Source organism: Talpa occidentalis, unplaced genomic scaffold, assembly GCF_014898055.3.
Source record: "Talpa occidentalis isolate TD23 unplaced genomic scaffold, MPIMG_talOcc4v2.1 talOcc4.5, whole genome shotgun sequence".
In the NCBI taxonomy this organism is placed as follows: Eukaryota; Metazoa; Chordata; class Mammalia; order Eulipotyphla; family Talpidae; genus Talpa; species Talpa occidentalis.
In genome coordinates this window covers 65,256,942-65,280,597 of record NW_023604861.1, presented here as the reverse complement: position 1 = coordinate 65,280,597, position 23,656 = coordinate 65,256,942, and positions in this window count along the sequence as shown.

Genomic DNA, 23,656 nt, shown 5'->3' with positions numbered 1-23,656 from the left:
GGTACCATTTTGGAAACCAGTGTTGTTTCCTCAAAAAACACAAAATATAACTATGATATGATCCTACAATTTCAGTTCTGGGTGTCTAGCCAAAGAATCTGAAGTCATTAATTTGAAGAGATATAGGCACCACAATATTTATTGCAGCTTTACTTACAATATCTAAAATATGAAATCAACCTAATTGTCCACCCATAGATGACTAAAGAAGATGACTAAAGAATTGTCCCCCCGTGACTAAAGAAGATGTGTATAGATACACAATGGAAAACCATTCAACAATTATAAAAATGAAAATTTTGCCACTTACAGCAAAATGGAAGGAAGGCAAGGGGATTATGCAAAGTAAAATGACTAAGAAGAAGAAAGACAAATATTGGGTGATTTGACCTATATGTTCAGTATGAGGAAACAAAGCAGATTAATAGATAAAACAGAATAAAAATAAACCTGTGGACATTGACAATAAAACTGAAATTACCAGAAGGGATGAGAGTGGGAAGTAGGAGCAAGTGTGGGAGGGGTCTAATGGATGGTGATGATGGTAATTTATTTAAAAAAAAAAAAAGATGGTGTAGGATAATATGAATATACTAAGTAACACAGAACTGTACAATTAAAAAATAGTTAACATGGTAAATTTTATGTTAGGTATATTTTACTACAATAAAAACTTTAATTATATTGTGTAAAATCTCACAAAATTAAGAAAAAACAGTGGTCTCTATATACCTGTCATATTGCATATATTTCTAGGTAGTTAGGACATTAATCATATGTTTTAATTTTTAGCTGTGGAGATTTTTTTGCTTCTCATCTGATTTTAATAAAGACTGTTTAGGATAATTGCAGTGGAAAATATGTATTTGTAAATACACACATTTTGTTAGAGATGAATTCTCAATTGATTGGTCATATTTCCATATTCCAGCAACATTTCTAGCAAAAAAAGGTAGACAGTGAAGAGAGACTCGATGATTCTCTCTGAGTCAGACATCCCTAACACATGGCCAGACTGGCATCCCCTCTTCATTTTCTTCTCCCATCTGCCACCCTGTGATGTGCTTGCCTACGGTGCCCCCTGGCAGTTGGGCCTAGAATGGCTTTTCAGGGCCTATGCTGAATGTGAATAAATCTTTGTGTTTCATATACATACACACATATACATTGTGTTTCATATACATAGTTTCATATACACAGTGTTTCATATACATAAATCTTTGTGTTTCATATACGTTTGACAAATATTTGTTGAAGATATATGTCCTTCCTAAACGTGGCAGTCCAGAGTAAACACAGTAGTCTTGTCTGTGCTTTTGTGAAAGCAGGATTGGCACTTTTCTTAGGTACCCCTGTTTAAGCTGCATAAAAAGCTGTTAACTGGATTTTTTTTCCCTTTTCCCTTAAAATGACTAATATTGACAGTACTGTCGAATGCTAACTGGCAATGCATAGTACTTGGTTGCTTTGTGAGCTATCTCTTATTAGTACTTTTGTACATATCTCTTATTAGTACATATCTCTTATTAGTACTTTTGTACAGTAATTCAAGTACTATTTCTTAACATCTGCTTATACAAGGCTATGTGTTGGGGCAAATGTGAAGGTATCGCTTTCTCTGCTCAAAGAACTCCTTGTGCTGAGCTCTGTGCCCATCTCCGTCCACTGGAGGAATTTATTATCTGTTTGTTCTGAATTACAAAGTATTAATTCACCAATAAGCACTTGAAACACAATCTACTTCCTAAGAAGACAATGAGTCAATAAAAAAACCCTAGTAATTTAAATAGTTTCTTATAAGATAGTAAATGTTCTGTGCATGTTTCTTAAAAAATATAATGGATACAATGGAAATGAGTTATGCATCCTTTGAGAAATTAGGAGCAAACATGCTATTTTGTTGTAAAAGCTTATATCTGTGCAATTCTTTGCTGAACTTTTTATAACAACATAGTTTAACTCCTTGATTTTAGGACACTTTCACTTTTAAAAACCAACCTACCTGGATTAGGTCAAAAGTTTACAGTCAGGGTCACATATTTAAAGTCTTTATATTTTCCAAACATTACTATCAGTCACCCCACCATTCCCTAAATACTGTGGGACTACTTGGGAAGTATCAATGTTTGTATTTACCACATAGCATTATTGTTGGTATTTTAATACTTCTTGAATTCTTACAACAGAATTAAAATCTTAGCAATCCCTACCACATAGGAAATGAGTGTCTTGAATAACCTTCAAGTCTTCAAATCAGTGTGAAGAATCATAGCATTGACAGTTTTCCACTTTGGCCCCACATTCCCTCCTCTCAGCTCTGTAGACCTCAGCTCAGCTGAATGACTCACTAACTCCCCTTATAAAACAGAAGCTCTAGTCCAGAATCTAGAGCTTGTGTTACTGATGCTAATACAGATTTAAAAATCTACAGTTCTAGTGTCTACTGAGTCTTTATAACAGAGGTTTCACTGAAAAAAGGAAGGAATTTAGGACTAGACTTGTCTCAGGTCGGGAAGTTCACGATTCCCCTTCAAACCAGACAGGCCCAACTTGATGATCTAACACCTCATGTTCCTGTTTTACCAGGAGTTAGTTCTTCAGTTTCCTGAGCACCTGTCTTATTTTTCAACTATGATAAGATTATGAGGATCCATGGGACAATTCTTATAAAGTGATTTCCATTGGGAGAAAAGTATAGACGTGCAGAGATAATACTTTCTAACTTAGTATGAGGAGAAACAAGATTTGCTGGCCTCACATGGATTGCTTAGGCCTTGGGAACATGCACTGTTGGCAAATCTCTGAGTTGTACAATTGAATGAACTGTACCTCATTGGATAATTTACTTGATTTCAGAAAATTGGGTAGTCAGCACAGAACACAGCAGAAATATCAGTGCATGTAGATCAGGGGAAGTAGAGATTTCTAGAACTATTGGACTGAATAAAGGAATTTGCTGATATATAATTTTGCCAACATTTAAAGCAGCAAAAATTTTCAACCAGAACACTAGGTTAACATTTATTTGTCAACATGATATGCATTATAAGGAATCTTTTTTCTTTTTTACAGAGAGTTCATTCCATTAATTTAAGATTCCATCTACTGTGGGAATTTGCTTCATAAGCATGGTGTGGTAAGGCAAGGAAATCAGACATGACTAATCTTGTTAGTGCAGCATACAATTTCATGACCACTTAAGAATTGCATTATTTTTACACAAATTATCATTTGTTAACATCCAAATAATAGAGGCATTTATAGTATACTAACTGAATCCTTTGTGATGAAAGGGAAAATTTATAATAATCTGCTGGCAGGTACCTTTGCAGCAGTTCTTTCCCCTTTTTTGGATACACATTTTCTTAGGGTCTATAATGCCTTGCTTGACTAGTTAGGATGAAGTTGGTCATCGCAAACTATGCTGGGGGAAAAAAAAGAGACAGAAGAAGGAATGTCATGCTGTAGAGGGACAGTGAGCTTTGTGGAGGCTGTGCACAAAGTAAATGCATTAGTAAATAGAAAAAGAAGAACAAAGTAAATCTTAAGTTAGCAGAAAGAAGGAAATTATAAAGATTAGAGCAGAGACAGAGGACATAGAAAAATAGAAAAACATTAGAGAAGATCAGTGAAACCAAAAGTTAGTTCTTAAAAAATGATCAACAAGATTGACAAAATATCATCAGATGAACTCATGAAAAGAGAGAAAACTCAAATTACTAAAATCAGAAATGAAAATAGGGACATCACTACTGAATCTACAGAAATATAATTGTTTTAAAGAGAATATTATGTATAATCATATGGCAGCAAGTTGGATAATCTAGATGAAATGGAGACATTTCAAGAAACACAAAACCTACCAAGACTATACAATAAAAAAAGGAAAATCTGAGTAGACCTATAACTAGTACAGAAATTGGATCAATAACCAGAAATCTCTATAAAGGAAAGCCATGGGTCTGATAGTATCACTGATAATTTCACCAAATCTTTAAAGAACTAATACCAATACTTCTAAAACTGGTTCAAAAAATCGAAGAGGAGGGAATTTTCTTCCTAACTCAGTCTATGAGGCTAGCATTACTCTAGTACCAAAGTCACACAGGTACACCCCAAGAAAAGATATACAGAACAATATCCCTTGTGACCATGAAGCAAAATTATTCAACAGCATACTAACAGCAGAATATTAAAAGAATTATATATTGTTGCTAAGTAGGGTTTATTCCTAGAATCCAAGGATGGTTCAACTTATAAAAAATTCATCAATGTAATATGCCACATCAACAGAATGAAGGGCGGGAAAAAAGCATGATCAACTTAAATAATGGAGAAGAAATTTGGAAAATTCAACATCATTTTATCCAACAAAGTAGAGGAAAACTACATCAACATAATAAAAGACAGAGATATGAAAACTTCACAGGAAATGTACTTCATGGTGAATGAATGAAAATTTTCCTCTAATATTAGGAACAAGATATGTTGCCTACTTTCACCACTTCTATTCAACATAGTACTAGAAGTTCTAGCTAGAGTAATTAGGCAAGAAAAGGAAAGGAAATGTATCTAAGTTGGAAAGGAAGAAGTAAAATTATCTCTGCTTGTATATGATATAATTTATATGTAAAAAAACCCTGAAGACTCCACAAAACAAAAACTATTAGAGCTAATAAATGAATTTAGCCCCAAGGAGCAGAAAACAAAGTCAACACATCAAATAGTAGCCTTTCTATACATGAAAAATGAAAAACCTGAAAAGGAAATTACAAACCAATTCTACTTATGATATCATCAAAGAGAATTAAATGTTTAGAATCAACCAAAGAGGATAAAGATTTGTACAATAAAAACTATAATATTGTGCTGAAAGAAATTTAAAAAGACATAAACAAATGGAAATACATCCTATGTTCATGGATTAAAAGAAAATATTGTTAAAGTATCAATGCTACATTAGGAAAAAGTTGGATTTAGTAATGATTTCTTGGATATGACACCAGAGGCATAGGTAACAAAAGAGAAAAATGTATAAATTGAACTTTATGAAAATTTAAAAACTTTTGTGCACCAGAAGACCCTATCAACAGAATAAAAAGGCAGCTCACAGAATGGGAGGACGCATTTGCAAATCACATATCTGATAAAGAATTAATATTCAGAATATATAAAGAACTCTTAAAACTTAATATCAAAAATCAAATAACCTTATTCAAAAATTGGCAAAAGGACTTGAATAGACGTTTCTCCAAAGAAGATATATGAATGTCCATAAGTACATGAAAGATGCTGATCATCACCATTTATTGGGGAAATGCAAATCAAAACTATGAGATATGACCACATAACCATTAAGATGGCAGCTATAAAATAACAAGAAAGCAACTAGTGTTGGTGAAGATGTAAAGATGCATGGGTGAAGCCTACCAGGCTGCTTTCAAGTTAGACAAGAGCAGGATGCTTGATCACCCTGGGGCAATAGGCAAACATCCTAAGGTATGACTAGCGGGTTGGTGACTGACGTGCTTTGTACCCCAGGGACTTATCAGTGGTATGCCTTGTTAATAAGATTGGGGCCATGGGTGGGAGTTGAGTGTATATCATTGGACTCACCCTCCCTAAAGCCCAAAATCCAGTGTTCAGTATGACCTACCTGTCTCTGTCAATAAAAAGGCCAGGGTCTTGCTCTTGAGCAGTATCCTGTTCCATGAGTCCCGTTTCTTTATCACTGTGGTGTTGCTGACGAAACAAAGTTGTAACCCTTGTGTATTGTTGGTGGGAATGTAAATTAGTGCAGCCACTGTGGAAAATAGCAAGTCTTCAAAAAACTACAAGTAGAATTATTATATCATTTAACAATTCCTCTTCTGGAAACACACCCAAAAACATTGAAAGCAAGGTCTTTAAGAGATATTTTTGTCCTTGTGTTTATAGCAGCAATATTCACCTTAGCTAAAATGTTGGAGGTAACCCAAGTGTCCATTGAGAGAATGGTTAAATAAGACGTAGTAGATACATCAATGGAATATTATTCAGCCTTAAAAAGAAGGCCATTCTGCAAAATGTGACAATATGGATGAACTTTGAGGACGTTTTGCTGAGTGAAATAAACCATTTTTAAAAAGATATCCACTGTATGATTCCACTTATATGAGGTATTTAGAGTAGTTAAAATCATAGAGACAGAAACTAAAATGGTGATTGCCAGGGGCTGCAGAGAGAGCAATTTAGGGAATTGTTTTTTAATGGGTACAGAGTATCAGTTTTGCAAGATAAAAAGTCAGGGGAATAGATGGCGGTGGCGTTACACAGCAATGTGAATGTATTTGATGTCACTGAACTATACACTTAAATGGTTTAAGATAATACATTTTATGTTACACGTACTTAACCACAATTAAAATTAGTGAAACGCCCCTTTCTATATGACTCTAAAAATTGGGGAGGAGTTAGTGGGCAGGTGGCTAAGAGGAAACAATAGACAAGTTTTAGACCTGCAAGAGTATAGGAGGCCTTGCCTGCTCTGTTATCACATAGCACGGACTTCTTAGTACTTAATGTATTTCAGAAATAAAGACAATCTTGGCTGAGACTGGATTTATATCTGATAATAATAATGTTACCATTCATGGTAGCTTGGTGTTTTGAAGTTTTCCAAGTGCTTAATCTTATGCCTCAGAAAAAACGTGTCAGGAAGGAATTACAGAGATTGTTTCCCATTTTATGAGGAAGAAATGGAGGCTTGAAGAGGTGAAATGGTTTGCAAATGTTTTCCTCTGCTGGCAAATAATGTACAAATCCCAATCTTTGGACTATAACTAGTACTTTTTGGGTAACACCGTCAGATGTCTGAGATTGACTGGGAAATAAAAGTAGTCTTCTATAAATCAAGAAAAGTCTTGAAGGGGTAAAATCTAGAAGGGAATACCATTAGTCATGTGCAGTGGCCAGGTTCTGTGATCAGGGGCCATCCCATCATTATAACAGGCTCTGGGTGCATTTTCATTTCTTGCTTTTTGCAGAGATCTTTAGGTGCTATAATCTTCTGGGAAAATATCATGTTATTTTGCCCATCTGAAAACTGGGGAAATCAAGACAGAGAAAGGATAAGTGACATTTCAAAACAACAGAATTGATGGAAAACGGGTAATATGTCTCAGATGAAGTCTTAGAAGAAACAGGAGTGCCATCTATGTAATTAAAGCAAAACCTCAAATTTGCCTCGGGGGATTTTTTTAAAGAGTTGTTTTCTGTTTCAGCTTACCTGCCCTCCATGGTGACAGCTTTTGGGCATTCCAAGCAAATTGTTCAGATGTGTGTCGAAGAATGTGTGTCCTGAAACAGGCTCTTCACAGGTGTAATTGGACAATTTTGGACAAACGGGTGTGAGGACGTCCTAGTCAGGCCTCCTGACTCAGTCTATCAGTACCAGGCCAACACAAAGACTTTTAAAGCTGTGAGTGAGTATGTTCTTTCTCCTCTAAAGTACTGGGAACCTCTGCAGGTGGTTTAGCTAAAGGTCTTACAGTCACCTCTCCCCTGGAAAATTACCACCAACTGGGGCCTCTGTGGTGGCGCAAGGGGTTAAGCACCGCACTATGAAGCAATTGTCAGCCTCTACAGCAAGAGTTCAGTCCCCGGCTGGCCAGCGAACAACCCACATGGCACAGCAGACCTCTCCTGACTCGCCTGCTACTCCCCTCAGCAGTGTACTTCGGTCGATCTGCCTGTTCTGTTCCCCACTCTGTCTCTGGTGAATCCTCTCACACACACCCACCCCGTATCTCTGGCGTGTACCCCAGCTCTTGTATGCATAAATAAATAACCCTTTAAAAAAAGAAAATTACCACCAACCAAGGTCATAGTTTTAAAATGAGACCCCTTTGGATCTCTAAGCCCCCCCCCTTTCTTTTTAAAGATTTATTTATCTATACATGTAAGAGCTGGGGTACAGGCCAGAGATGCCCGGAGGATGGGATGGGGAGGGGGGGTGGTGAGAGGAATCACCAGAGACAGAGTGGGGAACGGAACAGGCAGACTGGCTGAAACACACTGCTGAGGGGAGCAGCAGGCGAGACAGGAGAGGTCTGCCTCACCACGTGGGTTGCTCCCTGGTGGGCCGGGGATCGAACTCATGCTGCAGAGACTGTGGATTTCTCCATGGTGTGGTGCTTAACCCCTTGCACCACTAGGGAGGCCCAGGATCCCTAAGGCTTGGCAAGCCCGCTCTGCTCTCATTCTCATCACATTTGCCCAAGTCCAAGGATCACCGATCTTCATGTGCACACAGGGCTATACTTCCATCCCCCCAGTTCCTCTCCCCCCATCACTCATGACACCCATGACAAGCCCCTTCCTGGGTGTTTTGTGAGCCACTGTAGGCATGGCACCCCCATACTTGTCTCCATGAAACCCACTGTCCTGGGTCACTGCCTTCAGCTGTGTCAAGAAGCTGCGACCTCTCATTTTCCCACACTGCAAGTCCCAAGGTTGTGGCCCCCACTGCATCCTTGCTCTATCACTTGTCTGAAATCCTTTCACTTCTTCCCAAATCCTCCCACTGTCTGAGGAGGCTCAGACTTGCCCCAATCTGGGGTAATGTTCAAACCACAAAGAAAGTTTTCAGGAGGTATAAGCACAAATTCTTTTGTCATAAAGAAGTTCATTGCGCAAAACAGCAGCACTTGTCCATGTGTGTTAATTGGTTGGTATTGATGGGAAAAACCTGTGTCGCAGAGGTGGGCTGATTAAAGACCAGTGTCCATGCAAGGATGTGTGATCTCTCTCTGCTGTGTGAACCACATTTCATGGAGTGTACTTACCTATAGACATTAGCCAATCAAAATGTTCTTAAAATGGGACACCACCCCTTTAAAATGTGACTGACCCATTTAAAGGCATATAGTAAGGACTGAGAACCATGAGATATTAGGAGTAGTTCATGGGGCTGGAATTATTTCACTAAGAGAAAGCACACATCAAACAGACTCAGTCTGTTGGATGATACTCCATGCCTGGCTCTGGGGTTAACAGATGTATATATATTAGCTCATTCAGTCTTCTCAGCCATCTGCTGATGTTCATAGAATCCTCAGTTTTCCAATGAAGAAATGGGGCTCAGAAAGGTTAATTAATTTGCCCAAGATCACACAGCCAAGATATTACTAAAGTTTGCTGGCTCTTAAACAGCAGTATATATATTATCTTTTGTCAGAAAATCTAGGGTTATTTTGTGTGCCTTCCAAAGAGAATGTGGACAAGAGTTACCTGAAAATGGTTTTTGCTTTTGTCCACTCCATACATGCTTCTGTAACACTCACAAAGTGGCTGGCTTAACACTGTGCTGGGTCCCCCTGCTAGCGGTACCATGCTAGATGCAGCTGGGTTATTATTATTATTATTATTAATATTATTATTATTTTAGTGGGGATGGAGGCCGAGAGGGTGGGGAGGGCGAAAGTCTCTGAAAGAGTGGCTTTTGCGTAGAGATGATGGAGGATGGCTTTCTGGAAAGAAGAGGTGAGTTCAGATAGAATTAAGGTTTGGTCTATTAGTGCAGTATGTCAAAACATTAAATAAAACGCATTTGATGACCCAGTTGATTTTGGAAATTTGCCAAAAGAACATCTGAGCTCCTTGTGCAATGTGCAGCAGTGTGTCTTTGAGTCACCTGTCGGGGGCCCGCCCACTGGGTATTGCGTGAGGCTGGCACAAAAGAAGAGGAAAGCAGTGTCCTGAACTTCCCACTCCATCTCCTTAAAATAACCTTTTTTCTAAGAGGAAGGGCAGACCATGTGATGGAGCCATAATACCCCAGGAACTGAGGGTTGGGAACACTGTTGCAGGTCTTGTTGCTTAAACAGCCTTGTTCATTGATTACCTTTCTCAGTTTTCTCCTGCTCCTTTCTATCCTGGCTTCTGCTGGCTACATACTCTTCTCACTTGCTTCATCTATGCTCTCATTTTAATTTTACTTTGCCCACTATACTATTTCTTCTTTCCCTCAGTGTGGACTACTTTTCTTTGCTGAGCCTCCTCCTTCTCCCTTTACCTTCCCTTCACCCTCACTACTGTGATCAGACCCATTGGAGATGGTGCTGGCCTAGCCTCCCTAGCTAATTTCTGCAGGCAGTTTCTCTGCCATTCACAACAATTCTTCAGTATAATGGAGTATCTGAGTTCAAATCACAGGTCTGCCCCCTCATTTGCTCTCAGAATGAGACACATTTCTTGTACTATAAAAAGGGATTATTTATGTAGGATTGTTTTGAAGATGAATCAGGGTGGCCAGTGTATGAAATAGTTTATTACAGTGTCTGGTACATAGTGGCTGCTCAACAATTATTACTACTTGGAAACTTTTATAGCAATTTGTCATTATTGTGACATTTATATTATAATTTAAGAGTATTGCTCTTTAAGACATTAGGAAAAAATAGTCTTTTACTACAGATGATTTGAGAAGCAATGGTCTAGATATCATTATTTCCCTTCCTTTGTAAAAGCTACTTACTGTGTAAATAGAGGCATTCCTATAGTTAGTGAATTCTGCAAATGTTGAAAACCTTAAACTGCAAAACTTAGCTTCATATTTTAGTAAGAATAAGTAGTTGGAAATGAAAACACCTTGTTTCTGTTCAGCTGAATGTGTCACCCTTTTCGCCTTCCACAGGCTCCCTTTATCCTCAGCAGGGTGGTTGCTGAAGAGCTTGTCTGTGCTGAATTTGTCTTGCTGGCCCAAGTTCCTTCTATTTGTATCCACTTTTGATGAATCAAGACCAGGAACTCACTGTTCTTACAGGAAAACAAACTTAATTTTCTGCTTATTCAAGATTTGAATTTTTTTTTAATGTAAGTCAATGTGTGACTAGTAGCTGCTAAGAGTATAGAAGTGCATCATCTTTAAAGCAGGTGTTATCATCAGGCTTCTTGAGAAAAAAAAATGACATCACTTTCAAATATGATTACCAGGTAATGCCCCTAAGGCACAGTATGCTGCTACAAAGGCGGAATGAAAGGGGTGCGTGTGTGTGTATTTCAGAAGGCAGCATTCTGTTTATAAAGGCCAGGTCAGGTGTTTGGCAAGGAAAAGAAAACCTCAGTCACTGGTTTTTCCTGAAAGTACTTACCTTGTTGTTGTTTTTCCTCTAAAAGAATGAGACATGCTTATAATAATAATCCTTTTATTTTTTCAGAGAGCACAGACTAAACAGGTACTAGATGTTAACGAGCTTGAATATTCTTCATTTGGCAAGTGTTTAAGTGCAGGTAGCACTGTTTTAGGACTTTTGGGACTTCCCTGAAAGCACAACGTATTTACTAGCTGCCTTGAAGTCCGATCAAGTAGCTGATAAGTGAGCCCATCAATTATGTCAAAGAGACTAAGGTGTAGTGCTGAGCTGGGTTGGTCTCCACTCTCTTGGAATTTACACTCTAATGAGGCAATAATTGGACAGGTAAAAACATGAGCAGACATATATTGTGTTTCACTGAATCTAAAATACCACCAGTTTTAGACATACCATTACTTATGTCACACCAAAGTAAAAGCTACAATTATGATGGTACGATGTCATCAACTGTAAAACAACTCTGGATTTTGGAGATATTAAAATGTAAAAGAATTGTGTGTGGAATCTGCATGCATGAGAATTAACTTAGAAACCAGCTAATTATTAATCATGGTGATTTAAAGGGAAATATAAACCCCATGGTTTTATAAGAAAGATTGATAGAAAGACCTACTTTAGATTGGGTAATGGTTAAGCTTATAAAGGATGAGGAGCGGGCAAAGAGTCAGATGATGTCTTGAATGAGTGGCATAGGAAGTGGATGAAGTAGGAATTCAGAGGAGAGGAAATCAACATGGTGGGGAATAGGTAGGTATTGAGCTGATCTTAATGGTCCGAATGATGGTGGGAAAGGAAGACAAAGACAAGGGACATAACAGTATCACAGGCAAAGAGCAAAAGATAGTGGGTAAAAAAAGTCCATTTTAAAATATATATGGAGTTTTTTAGAAAAAGTTTATTCTATTTATTTATGCATACAAGAGCTGGGGTGTGGCCCAGAGGTGTGGGGTGAGACTGAGAGGATTCACCAGAGACAGAGTGGGGAACAGAACAGGCAGACTGACTGAAATACACTGCTGAGGGGAGCAGCGGGCGAGACAGGAGAGGTCTGCTGCACCATGTGGGTTGCTTCCTGGCCGGGGATCAAACTCATGCTGCAGTGGTTGCAGATAGCTTCATAGTGCTGCGTCTTAACCCTTTGTGCCACTGGGGAGGCCCTATATGGAATTTTAAAGACCCTGAATAGTCAAAACAATCTTGAAAGGGAAGAACAAAATTGGAGAACTCACAGTTTCTGATTTCTAAACTTACTACAAAGCTACAGTAATAAAAACAGTTGTGGTACTGGCATAAAGACAGACATAAAGAGCAATGGAATAGACTAGAGTCCAGAAATAAACCATCAATTTGTGAGCAAATGATTTTTGAAAAGGGGGCCAAAAGCATCGAATGGGGGAAAGGTGAGTCACTTTTAACAAATGGTACTTGGAAAACTGGACAGCCATATGCAAAAGGATTTATCTAACACCATATCCAAATTTTAATTAAAAATTGCATCACAGTTTCATGAGTAAGAGCAAAAATTATTCTTAGAAGAAAACTTAGGCCTCAAACTTCACAACATTGGTTTTGGCAATAATTTCTTAAACATGACATCAAATGACATCAAAGGCACAGGTAACAAAAGAAAAAAAACAGACAAATTGGACTTCATGAAACAATGATAACCTTTACCCATCAAAAGTCAGCATCAAAGATGAAAAGGGAACCTACAGAATGGGAGAAAATATTTGCAAATCATGTTTCTGATTAAATAACTAGTACCCAGAATATATAGTGAACTCCCAAAACTCAGTAACAAAAAACCAACCCAATTAAAAAATGGGCAAAGGACTTGAGTAGACATTTCTCTAAAGATGATATACTACTGAGGAATAAACACATGAAAAGATGCTGGACATAATTAGGGAAATACAAACCAAAACTATAATGAGACCACACCTCCTAACATATAACTTGGTAACTATAAAATAACCAAAAACCAACAAATAACAAGTGTTCATGAGGATGAAGAGAAATTGGAATCCTTGTGTAATGTTGGTGGAAATAGAAAACGGCATTGCCACTGTGGAACACAGCAAAACAATTCTTCAAAAAAATTAGAATTGTCATTGACCTGGTAGCTTACGTTTCCCGTCCCTGCCCTGTTTACTTTGGTCCTGTTTGTCACTTTCCAGACAAAACCAGAACTCCAGGCAAAATCAGCTGAAACCAAGATGGAGGTAGAAATAAGACAAAGTTTAAATCACAGCCTTATTATCATAGTAGGATGCATGTCCACCAGCGCCATGACAGATCCAGTTAAAATCAGATTTAAAAGGGGGCATGGATACAATTCCTCTAGACCCCCACCTATTTCTCTGAAATCCTGCTGACACCTGTTAGCTCTCCTCCTCAGTAGTCCTACCTCATGTAAGTCCTGCTTCTCCCCAGTTCAGAGAGATGGCCTATGAGACAATAGCCTGCTGTTTCCTTAGGTTGCTGGCCCCCAACCAAATCTGATTTCCTTCTACCTACTATTGTCTCTTAAGTTTTAGTTCATGAGCAATGAGGAGTCTGACCCTGGTTCTTCCAGTAATATAATTATCATGTAATCCAACTATTCTGCCTCTGGGTATATATCCAAAAGTTGAAAGCAGGGTCTTGAAAAGACATTGGTATACCCATATTTATAGCAGCATCAGTGACAGTAGCTAAAATGTGGAAGCAGCCCAAAAGTCCACTGACAGAGGAATGGTTAAGCACAATGTATTATTAACAATGGAATATTATTCAACCTTAAAAAGGAAGGACATTTTACAATATGCTACAATATGGATAAACTTTCAGGACATTATTATAAGTGAAATAAGTCATTTCCCAAAAGACAAATACTGTATGATTCCACATGCATGAGCTACTTAGAGTAGTGAAACTCATAGGGACAAAAAGTAGAGTGATGGCAAAGGACCATGGTGATAGTTCACAGGTGATGTGAAGGTGGGATATTTACAGGGACTACACCTCAGGGGAGAAATAAAATACTGTGCAAAAATGAATAATGCTGTAAAAAAATTGAAAAATTAATAATAATAAAAAAGAAAGTAGAGTGTTTGTTAGTTGCCAGAACTGGGGAAGGGCGAATGAGGAGTTATTTTTTAATGGGAAAAGAGCTTCAGTTTTACAAAATGAAGAGTCACAGGAATGGATGGTGGTGAGGGTTACACAACAATGTAAATGTACTTAATGTCACTGCAATGGACACTTAACAATGATACATTTCATTATGTTATATATTTTACCACAAGTATAAAAAAGATAATGGACATGATGAAATGTCCATAGGTCTAGGAAGTGACTATTCTGCCTGGAGTGAAGTCTTAACTGAGGAAGCAATAAAAGATGAGTCTGGAAGTGCAGGCTGGGATCAGATGTGAAAGGCCCTTGAATGATCACACAAGAAAGGAATTTATCTCTCAGGAAGCAGGAAACCCTGGAAGGATTCATCCCTATTCCCCACATATACACAGGACCCCAAAGGGAAGAGAAAAGGTTAATTCACTTTCCCAGAAAAATTCAGGAACTTCATGAAGACTGACATTCAGAGCGTAAGACAGGATCACTCAAAACAAAGCAGGTTCCAGGCATAGAGGAGCCCTTCTGAGGTAGCAAAGGAAGCCCCACAGGAAGGCATGTGCCCATGACCCACCTGGTGGATGGAGATACCTAGAGGGAATGGTCACTCTCCATGAGGTAGACACTGGGGAGCATCCCATTGTAGTGGTACTTTTTTTTTTTTAAAAAAGATTTATTTATTTATACAAGAACTGGGGTACAGGTCAGAGGCGCAGGAGGGTGAGAAATTCACCAGAGAGAGTGGGGAGCAGAATGTGCAGATGGACCGAAGACACTGCTGAGGGGAACAGTGGGCAAGGCAGGAGAGGTCTGCTGTGCCATGTGGGTTTCTCCCTGGCTGGTCGGGAATCGAACCTGCACTGTAGAGGCTGCGGACAGCTTCACAGAGCAGCGCTCAACCCGCTGTGCCACTGGGGAGGCCCTTTAGTGGTACTTCTTAATGTGATGGGGTCTGATGGAGAGGAAAGCCCTAAATCTTTCAGAAATGATGGAACTTGAAGCTGGGTAAATAAAGCCAACAAGAAAAATTAAGAGGGTTGTTCGGTGGCCATAATAGGCATCAGAAGAGCAAGGCTGGCTGCCCTACTTCCGGGCAAAGGTGGAGGGAAAGTGAGTGGTGAGGGGTGTGGGGGGACTCTGGGCCCAGTGCAGGGAGGGTCAGCAGGGAAGGCCTGACTGCACAGGGCTCCAGTGGGCTCACATGCACACTTGGAGCTCTCACCTTTGCCCACACTGGTACTCCTGTTCCACAGGCTTCATCTGGGAGCGGAAGAACACCCCCCCCCCCACAACCCCTAACCCCAGGCTTCCTTCAAATGTTGTCTTCATTGTCAAGCATTCCATCTGAGGCCTTGAACCGCTCCTTTTTTTGTTCTGTGGATATAGATTGAATGGACTGCTGGCACTGATGGCAGGGCCACTCTCTGTACTTTCATCTGTGCTTAAATCCGAGGTAGCTGTTAGGTTGGCAGGGAACACCCCACACCCCCTACTTTTCCTCCCCCACCAAGTTCAGAATGAAATGGGAAACAAGACACAGGACTGGCAGATGAAGATGAAAACATCCGTTTCAAGATAGGTTGTTTTTGAGAACTTTTTCCACAGTAGATACAATCAGCTGCCTGCTCATTGCTCCTCTCCTTTGCAGGAGCATATCGACTGCCCCGGGGATTGCAACAGGACACAGAGCTGGCCAGAACCAACCTCCCACCCTGGCAGAAGCAGATGGGAGCAGGGGAGAAGGGAGTGGGGAGGAGGGAGGGGGAGGGATGGGAAGGGCGGGAAAGATGACTTTGAGATGCGGTTCAGTCAGGTGCACCCCCATGGCGCTGTGAGTGCAGGGATGGGAGCCATGCAGAGCATGTTTTACAAGGAGGATAGCTGTCTTTCTGTTTTGCTTAAAAATTTTTAAACATAAGCTCTTGTCAGCAGTATTGGTGACTGTATTTACCTCAGTACTTGGGCATTTAAGGGCTATAGGCTCATAAGCGCTTAGTGTTATTTGAATAAGTGGAAGGGGAAGGGACCAGGAACCCTTCTTTCCAGAATTTATAGTTGAAGCTCCTGGATGTCAGATTATCCAGTTGCCTAGGCTTGGATTGGAATACCTTGGATGCTCTGCTGATTCTCAGGCCAAAGCAACAGCTTGCTCAACATTTTCTGATCATTCAGGGTGTTCCTCCTGGCCTCCTGGTTGGGCTGAGAGGCCTGCACCCTGGTGGTCTAGTCCACTCCTGCAGGCTCAATGCCTGGCAGCCAGTATATTTGGCACATGCCTGCCCTTGCTTGCCTGTGTGTTCCCAGCCAGGTCTTGTGCTTTCAGCTGCTGCAGTCACTTCTACACCTAGCTGAAGGCTAGGTGTAGTATTGCTCCTTCTTCTCTGAGCACTTTTCTGCTTCCTCACTGGTTGAAGACAGGTCACCACACCCTTTTAAAAAACCTGTTCTAATCCAGTCTTGGCTATGACTGGGACTGACTCAGAGGAGTTAAATGCTCCTGACTCATCAATACTCCCCAAACCACCCTAGCATTTTCATTAATTAAGGCCTCCTTTCCACATGTTGAATCACTACAACCTGAGATCCAAAATTAGGGTGTGCCCCAGCACCAGGGGATACTCACTAGAACTCCAGAGAGGCTCTTCCTGCTGCCATGCCTGGTCAGCACGCTACTCTGTGGTCAGAAGGAAGTGAGCTCATGAGCTGGTACAGGGTCAGTTTCCTTCTATCTGTCTTGGTGTAACTATTTCAGAATTTAAACACTCATACTGCTGACCCTGCAATTGTGGGGTGTTTTGAAAATAGTTCTCTCTCAAGAGCTTGACCTCATACTACTTTAAAATCAGAGAATGTATTTTTGTTGAGTACCAGTTATTGAAATTATCGAGACATATAAAATAATTTAGCAGTTACATAAATGCTTTCTTGGGCTTATATTCAAATTGAATTATTCATCTGAAGGTCAGGATAGGCTAAGGTCTTTCAAATCCCCAGGGGTCCTCTTGTTTACTGTCTTACCTTAGAGAAGCCATCTGGTTCTTTGAAGAATTACTTGTGTATCTGTGACAAGAGGAAGATGACTCCTTTTTAGCAGCATTGTAAAGATCACAATGTGCCAAGAAAAAGGACAACTAAATGTGTTGAGGCCTACCGCGATATTATGACAATAGGAAATATGTATTTCTCATACCTATTTGGACTTCATCCACAGTTCCTGGCTCCCAGCTCCCAGAAGCCCTAGATTTTCCTAAGTGTTCAGAGTGTTAAAGGTATCTCTTGTTATGTTAATACAGGTAAATTTTGGAAAACACCTCTGGATGGTGGCTGTGTCCAGGGAAACCAGGGCTATTAGAGGATAGGAGCCTCCACCCCCAGACCTCCCTGAAGAGGGGCTGGAGATTGAGTTTAATTAGTGATTCAATCAATTATGTCTATGTAATGATCCCTCTGTTAAAAACTAAAGGGAGGGACTTTGGAGAGCTTCTGGTTTGGTGAACATGTGGCCATCTGGGAGATGGTGATTTTGGGTAGGGCATGGAAGCTCCGCACTATTTCCCCACACATCCCCAAACATCCACCATGCATCTCTCCCATCTGCTACTCCTGAGTTAGATCTTTCATATTAAATTGGTGATCTAGGGAGTTTTCTCTATACTGTGAGCTGCTCTAGCAAATTAATTGAACTTTAGCAGGGTGCCCCAGGAATCTCTGATGTACACAGTCGGTTGGCCAGAAGTATAGGGCTTGCGGCTGGCATCGGCAGTGGAGGGCAGTCTTGGGCCACTGAGCCCTTGCCCTGTGGAATCTAATGCTAACTTTGGGAAGATAGTGCCTGAGTTTAGCTGATTTGTTTGAAGTCTCAGACACCTGCTGGTGTCTGGGAATTGCTGCTTGGTGTGGGGAAGCCTCCATACACAACATGGGATCTGGGGTCAGGAAACCCACACACCTACTATGCACCAACTACTCTGACAAGTACTGTCTCACATTGATATCTTTTAAAATTAGTGAGCACATTGAAGAAGTTATGTAAAAGTTGGTTATTATTATAAGTTGTATAACCCTGGGGGAATTCTGCTCATCTGTCTGAACTCAATTTCTGTATCGGTAAACCCAGAATAGTATCATCAAACTCAAAAGCAAATGAATTCATAGAGGTAAAGGTGCAATGTAAACATTATAAAACAACTAACAGATATTAGATACAGATGTTTAGGATACATTTTGAAATTGCTGCGTAGGAATGACTTCTACAGCTACATATAGCTGGGCGGTGGCCTAACCAATGACAGTGTGCCAGAATACTTATTTATCTTTTTACCCAACACATGCTTTAAACACACCCACTGATTAGATTACACTATCCATTTTAAAAAGGGCTCAGGGCCAGAATCCACACAGTAGATGTGACCCTCCGCGGTCATTCCAAATTTCTGGAGTTAGAGCTCTTATTCTATGAAAACAAGCATGAGTAATTTTTTCTCTTTTTTATCTCTAAAACAGAGCATACCTTAGGATCTTTTATTTGAAGAATCCTAATTGTCTTGAAAGAAACTAAAATAATCACTATATATGCTATTGTGAATAGTTTGAGCCATGTGAAGTCAGCTCCAGAAACTGAACGTCCCGGCAAACTTGAGAGAGGGCAGGTGAGGTCTCTTTCCCAGTGAAAGGGGAGGGAACTCAAGAAGGTGGGAGGGAACCCACTAGGAAGAGGTGATCCACAGAGCCAGGTGAGGAAGCACTGGTGAAAGTCACTCCTGTGGGAAAGTGAGTGCTGGTTGTGGATATACGAGGGAAGTTTAAAATAACTTAGCAGTTTCATTGCCTCTTGAAGGAACATTAGGTGAGAAAAGCCAATCATGTCCCAGGCCTGGGACCTCGCTCTCTGAAGCTGAGAAGAGTCTTCCATATTCCTGATCTGCAGCTGCCACATCTTCACTGTCTTCCAGACGGACCCTAATGGGTGTTGTGTGCATCGTTAGGGAGACTTGGCCTTTGTCCTGACCAGCAGGTCCCTCTCACGGCTGGGGACCAAAAGACTGGGTAATCAGAAGTTGGGTTATGTTGGTTCAGGCTGCAAACAGTATGTGTGAACAGTATGGCCTTTGGCTACACAGAGAAGTGTGTGTCGTTTTAAAATTTCTCCTCTCTCCCCATCCCTGCCATTTTCCTCCTCCTCCCTATCTTACTGTGTTCCATTTGTGGTAAGAACATTTACCATGAGATCTGCTCTCCTAACGAATTTTTATTATTTTTTAAAGGTTTATTTTTATTTATTTATGCATACAAGAACTGGGGGGTAGGCCAGAAGTGTGTGGGGGGAGAGGATTCACCAGAGACAGAGTGGGGAGCAGAATAGGAGGATCTACTGACATACACTGCTGGGGGAGCAGCAGGCAAGACAGGAGAGGTCTGCCCTGCCATGTGGGCATCTCCCTGGTGCACTGGGAATCGAACCAGCGCTGCAGAGGCTGCAGACAGCTTCACAGCGCTGCGGTCAACTCGCTGCACCACTGGGGAGGCCGTTTTTTTTTTTTTTTTTTTTTTTTTTCACTTAAAATTTGTTCTACCATTTATACAACTGGAAGTTTGATGACTGTTGGGAGTAAATTCTTCCAATCTCTCATATGCTTCTGGATATGAGGATGAGAAGATATACAGGATGTAATTATTTTTAAAACTTCTGCTGGTTTGTAATAGAAATGAAAAGTACATAACATTACTATAATGAATGCTGGTTCATACCAGCTTTGGGAAATAAGTTGCCACAGGGTTTAACAATAACATAGAAACTTAGGGAAATGTGAGCTTTACGAGTCTCTCATAGGAGATTTCTCTCGTTATTATTATTATTATTATTATTATTATTACTGTTCTTGAGGATAAATTTTATTTATAATAGTCTACCTGATATGGGCTACAGAGAGTCCTAGAAATAGTTTCGAGATTAGGAAAGTTCATTTCTAGCATGCCACTTACATTAGAGGTAGAGTAATTTTCTCGTGCTGCTTCTCTACCTAACTTGATCAGACTTGAACGTGATTGTTTTTCATGGGGCAGGGAAATCTTTGACTATGTGCATAGACTTGTCCCATTAGCTTAATGTTTATGGTTAATATTTATGGGCTTTGAAATTTATTTTGGTGCATTATAGCACTAATTAAATAGGATAGAGCTGTTAGCAGTGTCTGATGTGTGTCTGAGTTCAGAACAGATTTTAATATGCTATGATCACAATCAGTGTCTTTAATAGAGACCATACATTTCCTCTTGTGTTAAGAGAACTCTCTTTTTCCCACTTAAAAATTATGGTAAATGTACATTACATAAAACTTACTATTTTAACCATTTGTAAGCACATACTTTCAAGTACACTCATCATCAATTTCCATCTCCAAGACTTTTTCATTGCCCCAAACTTAAACATCATTCCACATCTCCCCTCCCTAAACCTTGGCAATCACCATTCTACTTTCTGTTTCTCTATATGTCATGTAAATAGAATCATATAGTATTTGCCCTTTTGTGATTTACTTATTTCACTTACGAAGAAGACATCAAGAATCATCCATGTTGTATCATTATGTGTCAGAATTTCCTTCCTTTTTGATATAAGGCCAACCAATATGTCATTATTTATATATACCACATTTATTTTTCATTTATCTGTCAATAGACATGGTCCTTTGGCTATTGTGAATAATGTTTCTATAACCTTAAATGTACAAGTATCTGTTTAAGTTGAGATCTCTTTTTTTGAAAAACGGGGCCAATGGAAAACAGTCAAGTTTTATCAAGCCATTTTAATTTAAAATTTTCCTAATCCTATTTTATAGTTTTGGAAAGTAGGTATCACAATTAATACCCTTCCCCCCAAAATTTTAGTGGAATATATTAGGTGATTCCCACTCCCCCAACAATAGAAGGGAAGTAAAACAAAAGAAAATTGAATCTTTAAAGAGTTTCCATGTTAGTATTAGATGACAATTAAAAAAAATTAAATAAGAGATTCTCCTACCTCCATAGGTGAATGTTGAGTAAAAAATAATTTCACCGTTTATGGTCCTACATGATAAGATTATAAAATCCAAGTGCCGGAGTACTTATAGGACTCAAGGAAAACCCTAAAGAAGAACCTTGTAAAAACCAGTAACTATAACCAGGAGATTATAGAGTTTGATAATACTGCTTGTTGTACTATAATCAGGTGTGACTTAACAATAGGGATAAGTTCTGGAAAATGCCTTGTTAGGTAATTTCATCATTGTGTAAGTAATGATGGCTATGTACAGGGACCACCTCGGAGTATGTGGTCTGTCGCTAACCAAAAAGCCACTAAGTACTCCATGACTGTGTTCATGAGGATAATGACTGTTTATGTGTGAATTTTTGTTTTTTATTTTTTATGGTCCCAAGGGTTAGATATCTACAAATTGGAAATACAACCTTAGTGTAATGGAAGCAATGAGGTTTTCTTGGCGGGCTAAATGTGGCTGTTTGGCTGTGGGGGTCCCTTAAGAAAACCAAAGCTGGCTGGTGGCCACCCCTCCACCTCACATCACTGAAGGAAGTCCCAGGGCATGGGAATGATGCAGCACCTCACACACACAGTTACCCCTGTGGACAGTAGATGGCAGAAGAGAGTGGTTTTCCACATCACTGTAGGTTCTAATCTGTTCAAAGGGCTTTCCAGAAACTGTTCAGCCTGTTGTGATAATCAAACGACAGAAAGAGTCCTCAGCAAGCTATTTCGCTTCTCAAAGAAATGGAAAAGTCCAAAGCAATCACTAGTTTCAGGTCTTTTCTAGGCAAAATTCTGTCACAAACAATTTCTTATATTGAACTCTTCTTATAATGACTTGGTGGACCTGTCATATCCAGCTTTTCTTGTATTCCACTCTTTTGTAAATGTGCCCTTCTATGCACACGCCTTCTACAATGTGACCTCTTTTTACTGTGATCTTCGGGTTTGCCAGGGACCTAGTACATAGGAAGAACTCAATAAATTTCAAAATGGATAATCAAATGGTTAATATGTTTAGATATTTTTTCAGGACACCTGATGAAGTTTGTCATAATGTCCTTGCTCTTAAGGTGAAAATGTGTGGATTGGATCCAGTTGAGTACACTTATCCTTACCATCTAAACTTGAACCATGTTGGTAAATGAAGTGATGGTAAGCTGGGAGGAAATCTTTGGTGGCATTCCATTTTCAACATTTTTATTGGCTTAAATTATTATAGAAAAGCAGGCTCATTAGACTGACAGATGACATAAAGTTGGATGGAATTGCCAGTAAGTTGAATACTTACTTAGTGGACTCAAAAAACCTGGAGGGACCAGAAGGATGAGCCAAAATCAGCATGATGAACGATAACAGGAAAAATGTAAAGCCTGAATTTAGGTTGGAAAAAGTCCATGCACCATGAACTGCAAAGAGAATATCTGGTTTGGTGGGCCATGGGGGTTGGCGAAAGGGGGTGCAGAAGAGGAGGAGTTTGTGAGAATTGGAACTGATACAATTGTTCATTAACAAGGAGGTGGTTCAATAATATATAGCTCATTCATCCTGTGGAATATTGTGTGTCTGTTAAGAAGAACAAACTAGATCTGTACATACTCACCTGTAAAGTTTTCCAAGGCATATTACTAAATGAGAAACTATCATAAAAAATATATGTAAGAAATGCAAACCAAAATGGTTATGTATGTTTGTGTGTATGCATAGAAAAAAGTATGGAAGTATGCTGAGATGTTAACAAGATATTTTTAAGCAAGGCTATGAGACAGGGTTCTTGCTTTTGACTTTATATTCTTCTGTATTTCATTTTAAATGCAAATTAGTTATATATTAATTCTATAATTACATAAATCACATTAGTGGCCTTTTAATTAAAAATGAGGAAGTGTGATGAGGCTGTTGAAAAGTGAACTCAGAATTATCTGCTATAGTAATGATGTGCCTGGATACTCTTGCTGGAGGGCTGCACTTAGGCCACTGCTGAGAAGGCCCCGGGACACTAACGGGGACATCTTCTGCCATGAGGAGGGCCCCAAATACCTGGTACAGTTTCTGTGTTGGTTAGAGACTGGACTTTCCTCTTTCTTCCCTGTCTGGTATACAGTGTGTTTAGTGTTGAATGAATGTCCACCTGGGGAATGTGAAGCTGTGTAGCTGGAGAACACAGTTAGAGTTGAACTTGGATCTGTTCTCAGTTTGAGGTTCTAAAGTGCAAAACACAAATTTTGGGTCCACCAGTGGGTAGAACAAATGCCAGAGTGGATGTTCTGAGGAGGCAGATTTCAGTAAAACAGTAATGAATCCTGGTGGCCGAGGCAGCCTCTGCCATCTTTCCCATCCTCCCCTGGACTCTGCTGTCCCAGGCCTCTCTCTCATGGGGCTA